The sequence below is a fragment of the Asparagus officinalis genome, chromosome 5 (genome assembly GCF_001876935.1).
Source record: "Asparagus officinalis chromosome 5, Aspof.V1, whole genome shotgun sequence".
In the NCBI taxonomy this organism is placed as follows: domain Eukaryota; kingdom Viridiplantae; phylum Streptophyta; class Magnoliopsida; order Asparagales; family Asparagaceae; genus Asparagus; species Asparagus officinalis.
In genome coordinates, this window is record NC_033798.1 from 87255464 (window position 1) to 87263699 (window position 8236).

General features: G+C 45.3%; 1 long non-coding RNA gene across 1 annotated transcript; it reads left to right on the forward strand.

Annotated features, from left to right (window-relative positions):
• LOC109840051 lies at positions 4088 to 6064 on the forward strand. Its single transcript, XR_002246791.1, has 3 exons — positions 4088 to 4314; positions 5324 to 5436; positions 6012 to 6064. It is a non-coding gene; the product is annotated as an uncharacterized LOC109840051 (long non-coding RNA).

An 8236-nucleotide genomic window follows, 5' to 3' on the forward strand; every position in this document is an offset into this window, starting at 1 on the left:
AGCTCCCGCAAGCCACGAGATCCCAAGATCGGACAAAATCAACAAGTTTATTCCGCGGTTGGAGGGACGAGGGGGAGAAGCGAACCAAAGCTGGGAAACGAAAACCCTAGAATGGGTTTTGTCGATGTGGAGCGGGTGTCAGGAGGAGAAAAACGTTTCCACGGCTCAAAACAGCGAACCAAACAGGCCCTACATGCATTGAATTTGGATAACGGATCTTTTAGACTGTCTTCACGTCCAAGATATGCATTGAATTTGGATAACGGATCTTTTAGACTGTCTTCACGTCCAAGATTGTCAGTTGGCAATTTCATTCGATAACAATTTAATTTTAAATAATACTTGAGGAGCTCTTTCTTTTTTTTTCTTTTGTCAAATTAGGTTTTAAGAAAAATTATTTCTAGCCCCCAAAATAATAACAATTGCTCCCCCCCCCAAATAAAAAAAAAAAGATTTTTTCAATGCTCCCGAAGCCTCCAAAAGCAATTCTAAAATTCCTTTAGCCCCAACATGTGTACTTTAAAACATGAGAAGACCAAAATACCCTCAAGCAACGGGTTCGCTCTCTTAAGCCGATCATCGAAGAAGGAGCATGAGTACTGTAGGCATTAATGGTGATTAGAAAGTGGTTTTAGAGGGAAAAAGCCCTATTTCCCTCCAAATTCTAACAATCTCCTCCCCAGTAAATCCTCTTTGTTTATCCAACTACTCTCTCCCGGCCATTTAATTATCCTCCATAAATTCTCTTTGATTCTTCAACAACTTTTCTTTAAAATGACGGATGAATCCCTCATTTGCATGGTTACAAACACAAAAAGCAAGGAAGAGGGTGAGAGTATTTTAAACTACCATTACAAACTCTTTCACTGAAATTCATATCCGAAAGGGAAAAGAAGTTTAGTTTTGCAATTGATAATGACGACGACTTGAGGTTGATGTTCGAGTATTGTCGTTGTGATGGATTTACAGACATAAACTTATATGCTACATCCGCTGAGGAATTCTCAACTTCTCAGAACACCCAAACTTCTCGAGAATATGTGTAAGCATTTCAATTTTAATTTCCTTATGAGTTCATTGTTAGGTTATGAGTTGGTTGTTAACCCTATGCATTGGTTGCAGAGGTTTTGAGTTGGTTGTTAATGTTATGAGTTGGTTGTCAATCTTGTTGGGCTCTGATACCACTTGTTGTGCGTAGCAAAAATTTCGACAGCACCTCTGGTGCACGACAAGATAGTAGATCTCAACTAAATTCTTATTTCACAAAGGAAACAAGAACCGAAAACAAAATATCTCAACAAAGTAGGATATCAGTTCTTCCTCTCATCAGTTCTAGGACTGACTTGTCGAGGGAACCTAAACCCTCTATTACAAATCACAACACGAATAATCAATTTTAACGTGGTTCGGCAAATTTCCTACGTCCATAGGGTAAGGAGTGGGAGATCTACTATTAGAGAGAAAGAGAATACAAATAGGTTTACAATCACACAAATTAAACCCTCAAATAATATCTCAAATCTCACACAAATATCTTCCTCAAAAGGATGCTCAAACCCTCTCAAAATTAGCACGAAATAAAGTCGACGGCTAAAAACCCTCTCTGCAATTTTTTTCTTTTCTTCCGTCTACACGTCGCCGCTCCTTGCACACCAATCTAGGTTTGATAACACGCTATATATATAGCTTCGGCGCTCAAATCTTTTGTGGGCTCGTGAAGAGATATCCGCTATCTCTTCACGAGGCTTCTTTCTTTTCACGCGGTTTTCACGCACGTGGTTGGCCCCATCACGTCCCATTCACAAATCTTTATGAGATAGTTATGGGTTAGTTGCTCAGGTTATGAGTTAGTTACTAAGTTTATAATTTTGTTGTTAAGATTATGAGTTGCTTGTTAATGTTATTAGTTGGTTGTTAAGGTTACCAGTTGGTTGTTAACTTTAGTAAATATTTATGAGTTTTTGTTAGTGTTTTCGTCAAAAGTTGCCTTCATCATTGATTTCATTAAAACTTCAAACGTTACAAATGAATTCAAATAACGAAAATAAAAATTACAACTTTCTTGAAAATAAACACAAGATCCGTTTATCATCTCTTGCTTGTGTGGGTCTTTAGCCTGTGACGGGGACGTCGATATCCGTGGACTACCTGGCAATCAGATCTGATCTAGAAAAAATCGGGCAGAGCTTCGTCGATCCGCGAGGAGATCTAGAAACTTGGAGCGCCTATCTCGGATAAAGCGAGATATTTGCTATTCTTAGGATTACCGACGAGGGGTAATGCTAAGGAACGGATGCGGGTGATGTAGATCTGATGAAGAACTCTCTCTTGTGTTGAAGTGCTCGATCACTCTTCACTCCAGCAGGGCTTCGCCAATTCTCCAAAAATCCAGATCCCCAAAAAGTAAGGCCTAAGGCTTCTATTTATAGGCGACACCCCTGGGGTGTCCTAAAAAATCTAGGACGCCCCTGGGGTGTCCCCAAGAATCTAGGACGCCCCTGGGGTGTCCCCAAAAATCCGAGACACTCCGTTGTAAATTCTTCGTCCGAACTCGGATTTTAGTGATTCGAATTGTGTTGGAATTCTGACGAAGAGTTCTATCAGCCCCGATGGTAGGATTATCTGTAGAACGAACGAGACACGAAAGGCATTGTTCTTTTTTTGTAAACATCGCGGGGCTCTCGATTAGCCTGTGCCTTCGTTATTCCAAAATTCTGCCAGTTCACGTAGTTCGTCGATTCACTTCAAACGTTCACCGACGTCAATTGAACTCCTGTGAACCAGATGGTGACGTTCATTATCGTTCCTTAACACTGAGCTATTCGTGGAGACCTATAGGTAATTTTCGATGCCTACAGATACCCCCTCCAAAGCGTTCCGGACTCGTTTCTTTTATAGAAGAGGCTGGAATACTTTGGATGTGATTGATCCAGCCTTCAGTCGGCGTAAAGGACCTGTAATTAGTTTCAACTCTTGGCTCCTTCGATTTTCGGTCTATTCGATGCTTTGACAAATAACCGAAGTTCTTCCGGCGCTGCGTTTATCGCTTGGCCGTCGTCGGAGTCTCAAGTCTACAGCTGATGAATTGAGTTTGGCTCGTGTCATTGAGTTGACTTTGAACTACCTTCATCACGTTGTGTTGACTTAGGGTTTTAGATCACCGTATGTTGACTTTTTGCCGCATGGCGTTGACTGGCGTTGACCTAGGGTTACGTGTTGACCGGCGTTGACCCTAGGGTTTCGAACGTCGAATGTTGACTTTTTGTCGCAACGCGTTGACTGGCGTTGACCTAGGGTTACGCGTTGACCGGCGTTGACCCTGGGGTTTCGAACGTCGAATGTTGACTTTTTGGTCGCAACGCGTTGACTGGCATTAACCTAGGGTTACGCGTTGACCGGCGTTGACCCTAGGGTTTCGAACGTCGAATGTTGACTTTTTGCCGCAACGCGTTGACTGGTGTTGACCTTGGGTTACGCGTTGACCGGCGTTGACCCTAGGGTTTCGAACGTCATACGTTGACTTTTTTTTTGGTCGCAACGCGTTGACTGGCGTTGACCTAGGGTTACGCGTTGATCGGCGTTGACCCTAGGGTTTCGAACGTCATACGTTGACTTTTTTTTTGGTCGCAACGCGTTGACTGGCGTTGACCTAGGGTTACGCGTTGACCGGCGTTAACTCTAGGGTTTCGAACGTCGAATGTTGACTTTTTGGTCGCAACTTCGGGAATTAGTTTAGCCTCGTGTACCCGTCGGAGGTTGACGGGTTATCCTTAAGAATATTATACATAATATTCTCCAGGAACTTCCCGTCCATTATGAAAAATAGTTTAGACTCGTATTCTCATTGGAGTATAAATACGAGTGTTGAATACGTCGTAAAAACATCCGAAAAGAGGTTCAAAACGCATATGAATTATCCCCGGACCCTTCCACATGCGCGAGCCCACATTTCACGGCCCACACGCGTATGAATCAACAATTTAGGTTTGGTTTCGGTTCAGACCAGTCCGGTTCAACAAAAACAAGAAAAAAAAATGTCCAATATAAAGCCGATTTACCCTTCTCCTCTTCTTTTCTTTTCTTTCTTCGGTTCCAGCAGCTAGGTTCCGCCTCCTTCTTCATTTTTTTTTTGTTTCCGGTTCCAGTAAGAATCCGCCCCCCCCAAGAGCTCTCCCTCATCAAGCTTTTAAACCCATCTTCTTCAAGGCCTTCAACCTCTTCCTCTCCAAGTCCTCATCTTCTCCAAGGGTTCAAGCAAAGGAAGTTGGGTTTGGAGGATCTTGGGTTCCATTATCAACACTTCTCCAAGCTTTGGTAAGAACCTCTCTTCATCACAACTTCAATTTGATTTCCCCTCTTTTGAAATTTTCAAAATCCAAAACCCTAATTTGTTGATTTGGTGGAAAACCGAAATTTGCATTGGGTTAGATTGTTGGCCGAAATTGGGATATGGGTTCTCTCATCTTTGATTGCAAAATATATATATAAATTTTTTTTTATGCATATATATGGCCGAAATTTTATGGGGGTTCATGTGCAAAATTTGGTGAGATTTGAGGGGTTTTTTGGCCGAATTAGGGGCTGAATTTTTGGGGGGTATATGTGCAAAAATGTGGACTGAAACTTGAAGGGGTATATGTGCAAAAATGAGGCCGAAACTTGAGGGGGTTATTTGCAAAAGAGGGCTACCATTTGAGGGGGTTATTTGCAAAAGAGCAATCCACAAAGTATAGGGGGCTTATTTGCAAAAGGGCTGGAATTTTGAGGCTTGGATGTTTGACACAATTGGCCACAACTTTGAGGTGTGCTTCATGCAAAGAGATCACAAATTGTTGAGGGTTTCAAAATTGCCCATAAATGTTTTAGAGGGACTTATTTGCAAAAAGGGCAGAAAATCCAAGGCTGAAAACCAAGAAGTTTAGACCACAAAACTACGATCAAAGTTTTGCGAAAACCAAACCGAAATTTTCTGGAGGGTTTTTTTTTTGCAAAATTGGCTAGATTTTACAAAAGGGTTTATTTGCAAGATTAACCAAAATTGTGGGGTACTGGGGGTGCTATGTGATCAGGTATGATGACCATGACCCAACTCGAGCGTGTCCTTGACCCGAATTTAGCCTTGAACACGAAGGGTGTTCTGGGTATTTCATCAAAATTTATCGCGAAAATGACAATTATTGTTTCGCATGCACGAAATTTGTAGGTTTAATTAGACTTCAACTATAAAATCATACTTATACATAGGATTTTAATTAAAGTTCTTAATTTACCTTTTAAATTTCGCGTATTCATGTTGTACCTAACTTACTGCTTTTCATTGCAGATTTTCGATGTCTCCACGTCGACCTCGACCTCCTAGGAGTCGCTCCCGTCCGCAGCCTAGCGAGGAAGAAGTTCCTACAGCATCCTCCCCTCCAGCGGCTTCCTTTTTCGGGGGTGGGAATTTTTTCTTGTTTTTGTATCCCCGATTGATCCCTTCGCGGGTCATGAAGGAAGAACCGACACCCTCCTTCGCGGGGGTCGAGGTTTCGGACTTGGTGGTTCTGTCATACCCTCGTTTGGCCCCTTCGCGGGTCATTCGGGAAGGGCCGACACCCTCCTTCGCGGGGGTCGAGGTTTCGGACTTGGTGGTTTTGTCATACCCTCGTTTGGTCCCTTCGCGGGTCATTCGGGAAGGGCCGACACCCTCCTTCGCGGGGGTCGAGGTTTTGGACTTGGTGGTTTTGTCATACCCTCGTTTGGCCCCTTCGCGGGTCATTCGGGAAGGGCCGATACCCTCCTTCGCGAGGGTTAAGGTTTCAGACTTGCCTTGCTTGTCTAATTCAAGTCTTCTGGTATATTGGGGCGATTTTGTGTCGTCCTACATCTTATAGGTCGGTGTATGTTACCACGTTATTTACGTGATGATGCATACCGTTCTTCCAGTGTAGGACACTCAAAATCGTCTCTCCAATTATCCCGTGACTGATCTTATCTCGCTTTTTATGAGCTTTCTGACTCTATCCTTGCAGTCGAGTTCCCCGCGGGCAGCCTTCCTCCTCATGCTAATACTGGTTGTAGCCGGGAGGTCTTCTCTTCAGCTTCCATCAGGCAGGCCGTTAGTCCACTCCCTCAGTTTGACAGAGATCGCTCCGACGAATCCTGTCGTTTGATACGGGATGGAGGGCGTCATTGCTTACGCCAGCTGATTACGGACGCCTCCTTCACTGCAGATTCTACTTCCACTCAGGCTTTAAAGAAGCCCGGTTTCCTGTTCGGGGATCACACGGAGGATCCTGCTACGTTGACTCTTACCGAGGAGCATTGGCTGAATCTTCATGAGGGAGCTCTCCTGTATATTCCCTCCATTCCTCGTCAGTATTCTTTCACTCATTTGGAGGGGCAGGCCGTGGAGCGACATATGTCTTGGCCTCTTACCGATGATGCTGAGCGAGTTCAGTGTGGATATACCTCTCATCATAAGACTCCTGGTTCTGCTGGGTATCATGATATCCGCGGTCTTCGACCAGGGATTATTGGTCTTGACACTGCACCCCCAGGCGAGGTATCAACATCTGCTCCTACTGTGAAGAATCGTCTGGCTCATCTTGGGAGAAGGTTACCTCCACCAGATTATAGATGCTATGGTTGGGCTTTCTCACAAGCCAAGGGATGGTGGACACGCATGACCAGTTACGTCTTGGGGCGCTGGGAGAAGGATTTGAAGAGCAGAGGATTGTATGCACCTATACGGGCCACCATGTACGGACTTCCGGTCAGCTACCGCTATTTCTTGGCGTTGTTGGAGACATACATGCCCGACAGTAACACGTTCATGACCAGCGGCGGAGAGTTAGGGTTGGCCTTACATGAGATGTATCAGGTTTCTGGTCTTCCAATGGGGGATTGTCCATATCAGGAGTACTTTCCCTCGAACCAGCAGTTGGGGTGGTTGAAGAAGGATACTCCCGACATGCATGATACTCTTTGGGACCTCACTTGTCATTATTATACCTCCTTGATCGAGATTTCTCCTCCAGCGAAGAAGAAAAGGCAAATCAGCTTGAAGAAGTTTGCTGTCTATCTGTTCCCTAATTTGGAGGGCGACTCCGGCGAGCCCCTTCGTGAGTTAGATGTCCTGACCCCTACCGCCGTTAATGAGTTGATGGAGAAGGCTGAGGCTCGTTCTTATACCATTGCCCATGCTGAGGGAGCTTTTCCTGCAGGAACCAAGTTTCGTTCATTCCTCCGCCGTGCACAGAAGTCCATCGAGCCCCGGACTCTGCTAGCAGGCTACCTTGCTCTCTGGTTGAAGAAGTGTGTTGTTCCGTACCGGTCTTTAGACGCCTTACCTCTCGAGGTGCTCTTCCCCGCAGTTCAGCTAGCTTATGGGAGGGAGCTTTCACTGCTCCCAGCGATGGTTGCCGGCATCCATTGCGGGCTTAGGTATCTGGTCAGTGGTTTTACACAGGTGGGTTCTAAACCATCGACCGAGCTTATTTGTCCGAAGGTCGAGCTTCCTTATGCGTATCTGATGGCGTGGCTCGTTCTTCACCGTCCTGACTTGATGTCGACGCCCAGCGTTGTTGATGTCCCCGTTCCTTTCGTGCAGCTGTTGGAGAGGAGCAGATGGCTCGGGAAGAAATTTGGCGATGCACAACGAGATCTTCAAGTTCGCAAGAGCTGGGAGTTCTTCAAGTGTTTTCCCCACTTTTCGGGTCGCTATGGTGATGTGCTGACTGATGAGGAGAAACCCAGAACTAATCGGACTGCTCTCGACGTTGGTTGTTTTCGCTGGTTAGTGAACATCCGTGTTGGGTATCTCGTTCTCCGGGTGAAGAATCATTGCCACATAGAGCCTTACCTTCCCTGCCGTTTTGCTCGTCAGTTCGGTTACGACCAACTATATGTTGGGAATCCGAGACGTGGTTTGAAGGTTGAGGGAGGGCTTATTGATGGCGTACGGGCATGGCTATGGACTATGGTGGGCTGCACCGGAGCCCACTTTGCTCTTCCTTCATATAGGCGCAAGCCGATGATTACTTTCCTCAGTTGTAAGTGGTTCCTCTCCGCCAATGAATCCATAGGTGTGAGGAGTCTTTCAGAGTTAGAGTCTGAGCACTCGGTCCAGGTCGCTATGATGGCTGCTCGTAAAGCCGAGCTTGCTCAGAAACAGAAGAAGAAGTCTGCCAAACCTCCTCTCTCAAGCAAAGACGATGATGAGCTCCTTCCTACTGACGATGATGACGAGGCTTCT